A 15,345-nucleotide genomic window follows, 5' to 3' on the forward strand; every position below is an offset into this window, starting at 1 on the left:
CAACTTTAAGTGGCTTAAAGAATTGTCCATATTCAAACTGGCCATCTGATAGGTTCTGTTAGGTCATAGAGGAAGCTGTAAGCACCCTTTTGTAAGAACTTCACTTCCGGGACTATGCTTGCTAACCTATGACAGAGAGAAAAGGAAGAAATGAACAACAAAAGAAGAGGGGCAATGTATTGTTAGATAAAGAAATAATTTCTCTCCCCCAAGTAGTAATTGCATAACAGTAGGAAGACGAAGATCAATACATACATCTTCCTGTCATAATTGGACAGGCCTTTAAGGCATATTTACTCAATGCAAGTGTGGAGTTAGATGTATAACTACACAAAACTATCATGCTAAAAAAAGTCTATACAAAGCAACTGTGGCTCCAATTAAAAAAATATGCTGTCACTAGTAGGGATTTTTTCCTACTTATGTAATTTTTCCTTTGCATAGGAATTATGCATATTTTCTATATTTAATATGGCCACTTAATAAGGAAAATGCTGATGTTAAGATTTTTTTGAAAATATATGCTGAACTATCCCTTGGAAAATGCACTGCTTCAGTTAAACCCTGACACTCTCATCTTCAACAAATCAGACTTTCATAACAGCATAATTTTAACTTCTTTTTCAACATTGAACAGATTACAGGAAGTTTGGATTTTCTCATTTAAACTGCTCATGGCAACAAGCAAATACATGTAGCCTACAGACTAATCACTTAATATAAGCCTACAGAAACATGAGTCTTCCTTGCTTGCTTTAACCTGCTCTAGATGGCATTGACAATTTGTATCTATGAGAGTCTATATTTTCGTCTATAGCTTAAGTCTCTAAGTATCTTCCAAGTCTGATAGTGCTAGGAAAGACTAAACTATTAACAGATTCTGCCAGTTTCACTGAATCCTTTCAGAATTTTCTGCCTCACTTTTTGGCAAATCTTATTTCCATCCATGAGAATGCGCTTTAATGCAGTTGCCCACTCCCAACCCCTGCTACGATTTTTCAGCAAGATTATTTAACTGCAAAGAGAAATAGATTTGTACTAGTATTGTGCCTGTAAACTGGCTGTAAAAGCAGGAACTACAAAAATTACAAGCTTTCACAGCATAAGACATGCTACTTGATGGGGCAAAATTAATACAAAGATATACAGAGCAAAGTAAATAAACATCTACATCTCAAAAAGTCAAGGGAGCTGGATAACCTGCTTTGCTTTAATACTTTCTTGTCTTACATTTTCATTTTCATGCTGGAAGTTTTTTTAAGAGAGTAACTTGCCTACAGACAAAAGAAGTCAAAGAGTATAGCAAATAATTTGGCTAAATCCTGCAAGAGTGTTTCTTCCTATGGAAACATTCTACCCCATCAGACAACAAAAATCAAATACAAAGCCAGTCATCTGTTATAGTTCATCTCTCTTGCATCCTCCTTTCACCCTTCACTATTATCTTAGAACAGTTTGGCTCAGAAGGGACCTTAAAGGTCATATAATTTCAACCTCCATTCTGCATACAGAGACATCTTTAATGCGATCAGGTAGTTCAAAGCTGCATCCAACCTGGCCTTGAACCTTTCCAGGGATGAGACACCCACAAATTCTCTGGACAACCTGTTCCAGTGTCTTACTGATCTCACAGCTAAAAATATCTTCCTAATATCCAGTCTAAACCTACCCTCTTTAGGTTTAAAGCCATTACCCACCCGTCCTATCATTACAGATCTTAAATAAAATTTTTCCCCATCTTTCTTATAAGTTTCCTGTAAGAATATATATAAGCTGCTATAAGGTCTCCCTGGAGCCTTCTCTTGTCCAGGCTGAACAACACCAACTCTCAAATTTTCCTCACAGGAGAGGAGTTCCATTCCATTGATCATTTTCACAGCACTCTTGTGGACCAGCCCTAACAGGTCCTTATATTTCCTGTGTTGAGGCCCACAGAGTGGGATGCAGTAATCCTGGTATGGTTTCAGTGGAGAAGAGTAGATGAATAGTTTCCTCCCTTGACCTTCTGGCCACGTTTCTTTTTAATGCATCCTTGTACCCCAGGATAGAATTGGGTTTCTGGGCTGCAAGTGCAAATTGCTGGCTGATGTCTTAAGTTTCATCTACCAAAAACCCCAAGTTCTTCTCTTCAGGGCTACTCTCATTCAGTTCTTCACTCAGTCTGCATAGATACAAGGAATTACTGGACCCAGAAGCAGGACTTTGTATACTGCCTTCTTGAATTTTATGAGGTTCACATGAGTCCATTCTCAGAATTGTCATGGTCCCTCTGGATGGCTAGGTCCTTCTAGCATATCAACTGTACCACTCAGGATGATGTCATCTGCTGAGGATACACATAATCCCACTATGTCAACGATGAAGATAGTAAACAGTACTGGTCCCAGTACAGACCTCTGAAGGTGTCATTCCTGTTGTGCATTAAGCCGTTGACTAAGATTCTTTGGATATGACCAGACACCCAATTTTTTATCCATCAAAGAGGGTCCATCAAACCCATATCTATCCAATATAGTGACAAAGATGCTTTGTGAAACACTGTTAACCTCATAGACATCAAGACTGATGACATCAGTTGCTCTTCCATTATCCACCAACTCAGTCCCTCCATCATACATATTTAGGAAGAAAGAATATAACAGTTCAGTTGGAAATCCTAGAATTGTAACTGACCGCTGGCTTCCCTTCTCACAAATCTCATGACCTTTTGCTCCAAAACAGGTAAAAAATTATCCAGGCTAGTAAAACATGAAGCAAATCATCAGAAATTCACCACCTAAATCTACACCAGACCATAAAGAATGACATGAGGACAACAAACTAGCCTTAATATGAAGATTAAAATAAAACATTAACCAAAAGAGCACAAGGTAAGTTCATTTCCAAGATAAATTCGAAACAGTCCTACTTGAATTTAGATAAAGTACAATTAATTTCACTGTTTTAAAAATTAAGAAGCCCTACAGACTTTGGTTTCCTTGTTAGTTCAGTAACACATCAGTAGAAATCTATTAGACTGAACACTTTTCACAACAACATTATGTTTTTTCCTTTATTTCCAGCAACTATTAAGCAAATCATATTTGAATACTGCCATGGGATCAGTAGAGAATTGATTAAAAGAGGTTGGGTAGGACAGCCTTCCGCTCAAAACAATATAATAACCAACATCACAAACTAAATATGACTTTGTCAGTCTTCAAAACTTTCAAGGATGTTGTGTCAACAGCCTGTTTGTATTCTGCACTGTCATCCCAGCATTTTTACCAACGTCCAGTCTGAGCAGTGTCAAGTCATGTTTTTTGCCTGCTGTTCCCTAGTCTATTGTCTGGCACTACCACTGAGAGTCTAGCACCATCATCTTTGTACATCCCCTTTCAGATTGCAGCCTGCTACCAGGTGGCTCCTCAATCTCCTCTTTGTCAATCTCAGCAAGCCCAGTCCCCCACTGTCAGCCTCTCCAGTTAGCTTGTGTGTTTCATGCCCTTACCCATCTTAAAGTTGCATACGGGAAACTCACATTACCACTATTGACTTTCAATTAACCAACTGTTGAAAATATACACAACATCATGAAGTAATTCTATTTATACTTTGAGATGCATTATATTAGCGTGATATGAGCACACCAGCACTAACGTATATGCTTCAAGAAACTAATGAATGTTTCAGAACACAGAAATCAGAATAGTTTGTTAAAAGATGAAAGAGAATGGGAATTATTTTACTTTCAAGTCTTTACCCTTTAGCTGGGATATTCCCTTAACTTGGGATATACAGCAACATTGTTATTTATCCATTCACCTAAACATTCCTTGATTATAAGACTAATAGCTTCCAATGACAGAAGTGCCCTAATTAATACACTAAACTCCATATCCCTTTGTTTAAAGAAAGTATAATATTCAAGTTTTCAATTCATACACTGTGTTACTTCCACAGGTGACTGTATCCCTTAACATGATTCTTCAGACTCATGATCTCAGCATATCATGGAATTATTGAGAAACATACATTTAATACTCTATTTTCATGTGTAACATGTAAATATGATTTCAAGAAATTTCTTGTTCGAACTATAGAGTTATCAGGTGTCTGCAATTTTATGTTGAATAAAAAGACATTTTATTGCCTCTTTTTGTAATCTATCTGATAAATTTAAATAATAGGTATGTCCATTACGGGAAGAAGGGTTCCATCTTTCTTTATAGACAGTATCAAAGAATCAAAACTACTATTTTCTTTTTTCCAAGTATGTCCCAAAGTATTTGAACACACAGATTTTTTTCTGGTTTTAGTTCAGTAGAATAGCTTTATTGCCTCTAAGAGTTCATTTCCAAGTTCCTGGGTAGCAAGCTACATCTATGTGATTATCCAATTACAGCCTATGAAGAATATAGTTCTGGAACCTAATTCCAATTATTTGGCTTATCAAGTGTGAATTCTACTTAGTTTAAAGCTTCCATTTCAGATGACTGTGTTGAAAGAACTGTTTGGGGTTTTTTTCCAATATGTCAAACACACCTAGTTTTTATTCTGTCCTCTGATTGAAATTAATGAGATACTTGCTTGTATATCGAAAGAACAATACATTAATAGTCACTCATTTTTTAAATAAATATTTTCAAATTATCCCTTCCATCCTGATATTGGTTTACAATTAGCATGTTTAACTTCAAAGGTCTCCAAATAAAACTGTGTGAATGGATAATAAAAAATCAATATATTTTCCTACAAATGTTGCTACCAAGAGCTCTTTCACAGTGAGTTTAAAAACCTCCTTTAACTACTCTGCTGATTGTACAAAATTTTGCTGTATACATAGTGATTTTGTAGGCTAGTGTAAAATGGGGTCATGTTGTTTAGCCCAAAGCAAGACTCAAATTAAAGTAAGTTTTTTTGCATTTTCTTCCAAAGCCAGACAAATAAAGGTCTAAGTAAAGACAAAATTTTGGAAATAGTTGTGCATATATTCATGTGTCCTCTCTGTAAGGTCAGACATTAGTTATCTTTGTGGAATTAAACGCTAAAACCACAGCAGTCATAAAAAGTTTGTGAACTGGGTTTTTAACACTATATAATTGGTCATATTGATCACATTGTCTGCAGTGTTATTTTTACAGAAAAGAATGAGATCAATATTAGGATCCAAAATAGCAGTAGGTCTTACCACTGCTGTTATGACACTTGTTAGAAGAAACATAGCATTAACTATTATAAGATCTTGTAAAAAACATACAGTTTTATGTTTCTTGATTTTTTGGGGTGGTTATGTGATTTTTGTTTTTTGGTTGGTTTTTTGGTTTGGTTTGGTTTGGTTTTGGTTGGGTTTTTTTTGCTGGTTGGTTGGTTGGTTGGTTGGTTTGTTGGGTTGGGTTTTTTCCTCCCAGAAAAGCAAGCTTTCCTCAAAATCCAAGAAAGAATGACTACATAGTGACCTACAGAAAACAGCTTTCCCAGAACATCTAATCTCTATGTTGAGCAGGCTTTAGGCTGTGGTATAACTTGTACAGCTCAGTGCTTGCTTTTCTAGATGAGGAGAGCAGATTGAAACCCTAAAAATGTCTCAGGTGAGAAACACACCAAAAAAAGGGTCTCCAAGCCTATGGTACTCGCACAAAACTGTTTACATTAAAACCATTACAAACTTCCCAGGCTTTAGACTGATGTAAGCGGTTTAGGTTATATCCTTCAGTCCTCTTCTCACCAGTCTTGTAAAATGAGTAGTCGGATCAGCTTTTTCTGCTATTCAAAGTTGCTCACCAAAATAATTATGCAACAGATGGAGTCATAGTTTTCTTCAAATAAAAGGAACAGACACTCAATTCAGCACTAGAAGAGGTGTCAGAGGACACTAAGCAATGAGAATGAAGCATTTATTTAAAATAACTGCAACTGCTCATGAGTTTTTATTGAAGTATTGTAAATATAATCCCATGCTTGGTTTTTTAATTTTTAAAAATCTATTAAATGAGTAAAAAGTTATGTGAACTAGTAACAGAACAAAATCTATGAGATGTTCTTATGTAGCTTTGAAAATGGAGGAAAACAGTACTGAAAGGAAGAATTTTTGAAAAGCCAAAATATTTTCAAGACTAATAAATAAACACCAAAACCCAAAATATTGATTTTGTTGCAGAAAGAATTAACTACAGGATTTTATTCAGATTTTAGTTTTCCCATGTCAAAAATATGTCATGACCCCACTGGGGAGTAGAGCAAGAGTGTGAGGAGTCCTCTCCCTGGGGAGAAAGAAATAGCAGATACAACGTGTGATGAACTGACCACAATCCCGATTTCATGTCCCCTAAACCTCTGTCAAGAAGAGGTAGAGAAATCAATCCCTGTGAAAGAGCAGTGGGGGCAAGGTGTTTGAAGACTTACTTATTATTTCTCATTACCCTACTCAGATCTGACTGTCAATAAATTAAACTAATTTCCCCGAGTCAACTCTGGCTTCCCCATGACTGTAATTGGTGAGTGATCTCTACCTGCCCTAATCTTGACCCATGAACATTTTGTTATCCTTTCTTTCCCTTGCCCAGCTGCTTTGGCAGGCCTGTAATGTCCAGCCAGGGTCAATTCACCACTGTGTTTTAAATAAACATTAAAGATGCCACTTCTTTTTCTTCTAGGCCTTTATTCACTCCCCTCACCTCCCCGCCATAATTAGTCCCATCTACAAAAGATTACATGAACTTATTTTCCTGAAGATAATCTTTAGTTTATGAATTAGCATAGTCTATGAATTTATACAGTGCATCTAGAGAAACTGCAGATACACTGACCAAGGCATAGATACAGACAAGGAAAAGAAATTCAATCCTGTTTAATCGACACAATTTTTTCAGGGAACGAAAAAAGTAGTTTGGAAGCAGCAAAGTCTTCCCCCTGCAGATAAATCAGAAAAAACCACATAATTTTTCAAATTTGAAGTTAGAAAAGTGTCTGTTTTGAGGTGAGCATGGATATCTGCTGTATGCTGGAGATATCACCACTGGAACAGATATCATTGTCACCATCTGACACCCAAAAAGAGGTAAGACACTGCTTAAGTGGGCTTTTTGGCATCTTCACATGCATTTAAGAAGGCTATGAGAAGAAGTGCTTTAGGACAACCAGAAGCTTCCATTTGGACAAAGACAAATTAAGCAGTTTAGAGAAAATGTCAGAGAGGGTCAAATAATATCCTAAAGAAAGAGATATATAAAGAGAGGTATTTTAATGAACAAGTGAATATAGAAAACCTAAGCTGAGAAAAAAAGGTACTAGAATGACTTTGCCATTTATCTTTCAATTAACATATAATGTGTTTTGTCATGAAACAGTCATTACTCAGAGCAGCTATGCCTTTGCTAGTGCAGGAAAATGTGTACCCTTCAGCATGTGGTTATTCCCCAAAAGGAAAAGAAAATTCTTTTAATTTTTCCAGATGAGTTTGATAGTGACTTAATGATTTTAATTGACCTCCGGTGTTTCTTTTCATGTGCCAGCTCTGCACCTCATTTGACCTCAGGCTTGCAGAAACTAATTAAATATGAGCACAGAGACAACTTTAAAACTCCAGAGCCAATACAGATAACAAAAGAAGATTTCCTCTCCTTTTTTCTCCCAGTTTTTGAAGAAAGGAGTTCTATATTCTTAGTAAAAACCACAGACTGTCCTAGTTAATAAGATCATCTGGGATCAATTACTGCCAGGCATAATGATTCTTTATTCCAGATATGAGAATGAGATAGCTGTATATCTCTGTAGAAAATGAACACTGACATTCACCTTAAAGATTTATGCATGCATCATTTTCATACACACATATTTGGAGGGTCTACTGTCCACTATGTTTCTTCTCAAGGGGACAACGAGTGAGGCAAATGAGCTTGTATGAAGAGTAGCACCCTCTAAAAAAAAACTTTTTTTTCTCTAAGTAGTAGACAACTGATTTCAATGAATTATGCCTGCATGTACATGTTCTCTATGAAATACAAATTTCTGCCCAAAGAAGTATGCATTTTCAAAAGCCAGTCTAAACGTGAGTTGCTGGAGGAGATGGTTCTGTCTTCTTCCCTAAGTGTTTTCCATCCTCCTCCAGCTCTTCCACTCACGCAGCTATGCAGCCATCCAGATCAAAGATACGATATGCTGGAAACAAACAAACAGAAATATACCAAACCAATCAGATTTAGCTCAAGTAGGATTTTGACTGCCACACAAGCATCAGTCCCACAATATGCAGGAAAGTTAAGACTTTCAGTAGCAGGAGGCTTAAGGTAATTTTAGTCAATCAAGAAATTAAGTACCAAGAGGAAAATGAGATGATTTTCATTACCTGCTCAGTGCAGGGTTTACAAACAGGCATACTGCAGTGTTATCCTACTGTACCGTGTATGGCAGTTTTTCAGGATATTGGCCTTTCATGGAAGTACTTTTTTCACGTGTTGAAAATTGGTGATCAGCAAAAGGACAGGCTGAAGAAGGTCATTGTGTTACAAAACAAAATTTACACAGTTCCATCAACTTCCATAGGAAGTCTCATCCACTGAGATCTGTTGGGGTCCCTCCCCCCTGCCATGTAGCCCTGGGAGAGGGGCCCTGGGGGGAGGCATGGGGTCTCCCTGCCCCTGGTCAGTCTCATTTCCCATTGGTTGGTTTGTGTTCCCTGGTGTGGCCAAGGACCCTGGGGTCCCGCGACTGCGGAGTTCCTGAGCTGAGCCCCGGCCATGTGGCTGGAGAAATAAACATCTCTGAAACATCTACCACGAATCTGTCCATATATACTTCGCTTTCCACGGGACTCCTGGTTTGAAATATACTTGTAGCAGTAATCCCCGCTGCAACAGAGATCTTTCTTACATTTTTCCACACACTGCTATTTCTGAACCAAATAACTTCATCCTAAGGTACTGCATCATAAATGACTGCCTGGTGTGATGTGAGGAGTGCCAAGTGCTGATATCAACTCCTTCGAGACCATGTGTGTTGTATGTCAAAATATTGAGCCAAAAAATTAAAAATATTGCAACAAAGAAGCCCCCTGCAAAAAACAAAAACAAAACCACAACCAACCGACCAACCAACCAAAAAAAATCCTCACAGAGACACAGACAGCCTGTATAGCAGCCACTTTCATTGCCTCATCTTCAACTTTCAGCTACTAGAAGCACAATTAATTTGCATGTCTCCAGTCTAATGCTGTAGGCTTTGCACCTTTCAAAATATACCTGAAAGCATCGCTTGCTGTAATCCTCCCTATCAGAGACTGGATATTGCCCTACTAGCTATAAATATTTCTGGATGTTGTACAATTGAGTGTCCATACACGATGTCTACATGTCAGCGTCTAAGGCACTGGAAAGGCCTGAGAGTTGGCCCTGAGTAATTTGTTTGTGACTGAGCAGCACAGGGTGCCTTCACAGTACTGTCTCACTTATAATAGAGATATGTGGGGCAATGTTACTTTTTGGAATACATCCAGTTCCCTTCAGTGAATGAACTAAAAATAAGCTAACCTACTCCAAAACTACTTACTACAAATGCAGCAATTCTGGAGCATCAGCATAGAAATGTTGATTCCAAACAGGCTTTTATTATACAAATATTCCATTGCCCGTAAGTAGTTCTCTGCTTGGAAGGCTGCAATAGCTTCCTTGGAGCCAGCAGATGGAGAAATGCTTCCGTTTAAAAAATATCTGAGGGGAAAGGCAAATTCAGCAGCTATGGAGGGAAAGCAGCTGTACTTTCCAAATCTATTCCCTCCTGATCATGAAATCTATCCCAGTCCGTTTCCTAGGTAACCCTATGAAACTGAGAATACTAGTTGAGACTGGAGGCAGTCAAAAACCAGATATAATTTTAAGTTAACCTTGCATAAAATAAGTTAAGAAATGTCATCTTTGATAGGATTCAGAAATTTAGTTTGTTTTTTTTTCTCCATGCACACAATGGGTTGTAGATGACACTGTCATTTTCCCACAATAGTTTGGAATGGTCTTATAAGATACTAGAGTATTGCACCTGTTTTTTGGGGTTTTTTAAAAGATTCATACACTGGCCTCCTCTGTTTTTTATAGTTGAAACATAGTATTTTTATTGATCAGTTATACTGAATACAAGCATGAATACTGATACTAGGGAATATGAACATCATACTGTCAATTTCATGCACTTTGCTGAGGAATTCTCCTCAGATAACAGTCAGCAGATGACACATATTAACATAGGAATAGAACAATAGATAAATAAATAATAGAATAGAGTATTCTTCTTATCTCTTTTTCTAGGGGAAAAAAAGCAGACTGTAGTAAAAAGAATTGCATTTAAAATGTACATGGAGTTCATGTAAAGCAAAACCAGTCACATTCTCCTTTCTCAAAATGAAATTTCTTACCCTCTATAGTCACACCATCCACTCAGTTTCTGTCTGTATTGAAAGCATGGAGACACAGACTGTAAAGTGGTCTGGATGAAGACAGCCTGTAAATCAAGGAAAGAACAGAACAGCATACTATGATTATTTTCAAATTCGTATGCATCCACTCTACCTTTTTGTCATTTCAAAGCATACGTGCATGCATCTGAGATATAGAAAGGAAAAGATATCCTTCAGATAATGAGATCAGTGTATTTCATCACAGCACTGCTCGCAAAAACTCAACTGGGTCAACACAGTGGACCAACAGGTTGATAAATTTGGTCATTATATTTTAGATGCCAACATTTCAGAGAATATTAAGGATACCAGCATTAATTATAACTATAATTTAAGCAGTCATTTTGCCTACTTTCTCTTGTTTCTTTTCAACCTCAAAACATATTGGTGATAGGCACAGGTACCAGTATTTAGCTATAGCTGCCCCTTCCGCTATGCAGCTGGAGACCTGCAGTAAAACTTAAGGGAGAAACCTGATGTCACTCAGCTTGGTCTTTATGTACTGATAAGTTTAATCAAGTCCACAAACTAAGCATCTGATGTAACCACTCAGTGATATAATTTCTAAAGGCAGTTCTGACAAGATTTGTAGTTTTAGAAAAGTGTTTATGCACAATTAAGAGATGTTGCATGATCAGTGCTCAGTCACGTTATATCTTTCAATACCCCCAATAACCAAAATACTTATAAACATTCTCAACATAATAGCCTTTGTAAAAGTAGGGAACTAGATTTCTAGAGTGTGGAGGAGAGCTTTACAACTAGTGCTGCCTTTCAGCCTCACATAAACTGATTTCCATTTCACACCCAATTTAAAATCAGAATTCTCATTAATATGGGTATTTTCTGCATTTTAGTTGTGAGGAATAAAATGTAAACCAGAGGTCAAACTCTGTCCATGATTTTTCACAATCTTTAGAGCTTCACAGACATGTAACCCCCTCACTGTGTGCTGTGTGTCAGTGTCTGCAGCAAATGGTGCTGAATTAAGACTGCATTTGGTACATCTGCAATCCTCAATAACCTAGGAGACCAACCATTTCCCAGTTTAGAAGTCCAGCTGAAACTGAAGCACTTTGTCTGGGCAGGTGCAGTCCCAAATAAGCATACTTAGCCTGTGCCTTGGACAGATTTGCCAAGCTGACTGTAATCTAGAAACCCAAGCTAGCCTGCACCTACACCTGAATACATGTGCCCTGTCATGGTCAGAGGCTACACAGCTTACATTTGCTGTCAGTCAGGTCTGGAGGTTTACTCGGATGTGCCCTCTCAGACATGCCTCAGAAGGATGAATTAAAGGCATTTATTGCAAAACTGATAGCTCCCTTCTAGGTAAAATTTTCTCAACAATGTTAAGGTTTAATTGGGTGAGACATTTTAGATATTATTTCTAAATATAGAAAAAGCAGACCTCAGCTGCTCTCTAGTTACCATAGCAACTGCAAGGTATTATGGCACTTACATGTGCATACATATAGCATTTTCCATGTATAAAATTAATATCTCAATCAACTTTTATATAGGCTGAGAATATTTTTTTTTCCATTTTGCCTGTTTTACAGGTGACCCTTCAGTGGAAATAAAGGAGAAAAGACCTGTTGGAATATTATTAGAATCATAGATTCATTTAGGTTGGAAAAGACCTTTAACATCAAATCCAACCATTAACCCAGCACTGCCAGGTCCACCAGTAACCGTGTCCCCAGGTGCCACATCTATACATCTCTTAAGTATCTCCAGGGATGGCGACACAACCACTTCCTTGAGCAGCTTGTTCCGATGCTTATGATGAATAAATCTTTCCTAATATCCGGCCCAAGCTTCCTCTGGTGCAACTTGAGATCATTTCCTCCTCTCCTATCACTTGCTACTTGGGAGAAAACAACACCCCTCACATGGCTAGGTAGATGTAGAGAGCAATAAATTTCCCTCTGAGCCTCCTTTTCTCCAGGCTAAACAGCCCCAGTTCTCTCAGCTGCTCCTCATCAAACTTGCGTTCCAGACCCTTCACCAGCTCTGCTGCCCTTCTCTGGGCAAACTTCAGCATCTCCAGCATCTTTGTAGTGAGGGGCCCAAAACTGAACACAGGATTGAAAGTGTGGCCTCACCAGTGCTGAGTACAGGGGGACAACCCCTTCCCTAGTTTTAAGGTGGTAAGAGTAGATGAAACAATCTGGGATTCATGACCAGCTTGTGCAATACAGGCAAAATGTATAACTGCTGCACTGTTGAATTAGTAACTGGAAAGGAATAAGTAGCATGTAGAGTCCAAGAAGAGACTGACATGAACAAACCAACGGGACATAAATCAACAGTGAAGTTAAGCAGTATACCAAGCCACACAAAACAAACTTGCTCCATAAGCCTAATTCTCAGTAACTTGGTTTTTCAGACACAACTTACCTATGCAATTTTTTTGCCCGGCATTAAGTTTTTAGTAACATCTCGCTTGAACTGCCATGACAGTGTGAGAAAAAGAGCAGAAGCATGTTTAATTTATATGAAAGCAATCTCAAGTCATATTTAAGCCAAACTACAAAACTAATTATTGAGACTATTTTTGACATTCATACCGTGTCATGGTGTGCAAAATAGTGTAGTTTTAATTTATCGTAGAAGCATGGAATGGTTTGGTTTAGAAGGGACCTTAAAATACGTCTAGTTCCAAACCACCGGCCATAGGCAGGGATACCTTCCACTAGACCATGTGGTTCAGAACTCCATTCAACCTGGCCTTGAACACTTCTGTGACTGGACATCCACAACTTCTCCAGGCAATCTCTTCGAGTGCCTCAAATCATAATAGTGAAGAATTTCTTCCTTATAGATAATCTAGTCTCTTTCATGTTTAAAACCATTACCTCTTGTCCTATCACTACATGTTTTGATTTTCTTGATTTTAAAGTTATTAAAATAATCGTTAGGAGAAAAAAAAAGGGGGGTCTTTTGAACTGTTTTTCCAATTTGCTTTCATAAAGCTTCTACTGCGATTAGCCCAGTTCTATGTCAAATCAAGCATTTATCAGCTCTAAATTTCAATAATGCAACTTAAGGCAACTTAACATAGAATTATATATCAGTTTTGTATCATTACATTTGTTCTCTTCTGGACATCCACTTCAAAAGACAGCAAATCACGAAATCTTTCCCTGACTGAACTGACATAAAGGCTTAGATGTTTATTTCAACACCTTAAGCTACATTAAGGAACAACATTGTGCTTGAGTACATGGTGTGTCTTAAGAAGAAAGGTATCACATGCAGCTCAAAATGACTGCTGAGAAGACTCCCACACTCTGAGGTAAGGATTCCCATACCAGCAGCAAGAGGAGCAACTCCAGCCAGCTCTGGACTAGGCACTATAGCAGGAGGTTTCTATTGCTCGTAAAATATGCACTGACTGCTTTGAAGTTACCTTGGTGCTAATGGTTCACACACTGTAACTTTGGTGCTACTTCTTAGAGGTGGTTAAGGGCTTGCTACAGGATACATCAGCATTATGGTGGAGAAAGGTGCAGGCTCCCTTTGCCCATACTTAACTAAATGTGAATCAGCTCTGAACTGAACCAAAAGCTGAACAGGCAGAATATATTAACTTGGGCTCTCTGCTATCCTAACACAGTTACTCTACAATGAGCTTTTAATACAGGCAGAGTGAACCCACATCTGCCTGCACCAGATATACTGATTGTGGGAAAGAATAAGCACCTTAGGTGAATCAGGGGCTAAGCAATCTTTAGTAATTTGGGCTTTAACCTCTAAATAAAAGGCTTGTATAAGTGTAATATTAGGATAAGTAAATGTGTCATGGGCGTACATTCAAAGTTTGTGTGTAAAACTAGAGCAGTACTTAACTACTCCTATCCCCTTGAAGAACAAGTTCCACTTTACTTCTAGCACTGGAACAGGCTCCCCAGGGCAGTGGTCACAGCACCAAGCCTGACAGAGCTCAAGAAGTGTTTGGACAATTCTCCCAGGAGCATGGCATGACTCCTGGGGTGTCCTGTGCAGGACCAGAGTTGGATTTGATGATCCTGATGGGTCCCTTCCAACTCAGAAAATATCACAAAATCATAAATATGCTATTTCCATGCCAATTTAAATAACCAAGATGAGAGAAATCCAATGCTCTGAAAGTAGTGTTGTAGGCAGAACCTACACCTACATATTATTAATAATGTAATATTATCTGTGTTGACAACGCAACACTGTTTTCTTAGTCAACATTTGCATTCTTCCAAAAAACACTATTCACCTATCTACTATCTATGGAGAAAGTCCTGGCATAAAAAAGCCATTTATAAAGATATGAAATGCAGAATACTCATCACTAATATTAGATCCTTAAATGTAAGCAATGCAATAATGAAAACATCTGGTGATTTGTGGTAATTTCATAGTATAGGTTACTCTACTTATATTATTTAGAAGTTTCAAATGTGATTTTAAAATCAGATTAAGATACTAAGATTGGCAATACCACACCCAAGTTTACAAATACCAGTATGGATGCATTATCTTAGCAATTCCTAATTTTAACAAAATGAAAATTACAATTTTAGTGTTGATAACAGAAATACCTAAATAGATGTAACATTCTCAAGTGCAAGTTCTTGTGTCAAAGAAGGATGCACAAAAAAACTATTTTCCTAAAATCCTTTTGATGTCTTAAACAGTACTTATTATAATGTACTGATTACTTGAATTTAATGGATAGCTTCCTTAAAATTCTTCCCTAGTTAGTATTTGATAAAAGCTCCATTTTCACTTCCTCAAGAGGAGAAATTAAAGATCTACATAATTTCCTCTCATGCAGGACTGTGTGCTTTAAATCCAAATAGAAAGAAATTGAAACTACAGTTTAAAAGTAAAAGTTTTAAAAAGCAAATAGATCTCTACCCTCTTTAAAGTCTCCTTAT

General features: G+C 37.6%; 1 long non-coding RNA gene across 1 annotated transcript in view; it reads right to left on the bottom strand.

Moving 5' to 3' along the window:
• Positions 1–10,469, bottom strand: part of LOC108447777 — a 124,754-nt gene extending 114,285 nt beyond the window's left edge. Inside the window, exon 1 of the long non-coding RNA XR_001863465.1 lies at positions 10,385–10,469. This is a non-coding gene — a long non-coding RNA (uncharacterized LOC108447777). The remainder of the gene's footprint in view (positions 1–10,384) is intronic.
• Between the last annotated feature and the right edge of the window lie 4,876 nt (positions 10,470–15,345).

The sequence above is a fragment of the Corvus brachyrhynchos genome, unplaced genomic scaffold (assembly GCF_000691975.1).
Source record: "Corvus brachyrhynchos isolate BGI_N302 unplaced genomic scaffold, ASM69197v1 scaffold23, whole genome shotgun sequence".
Taxonomy (NCBI): domain Eukaryota; kingdom Metazoa; phylum Chordata; class Aves; order Passeriformes; family Corvidae; genus Corvus; species Corvus brachyrhynchos.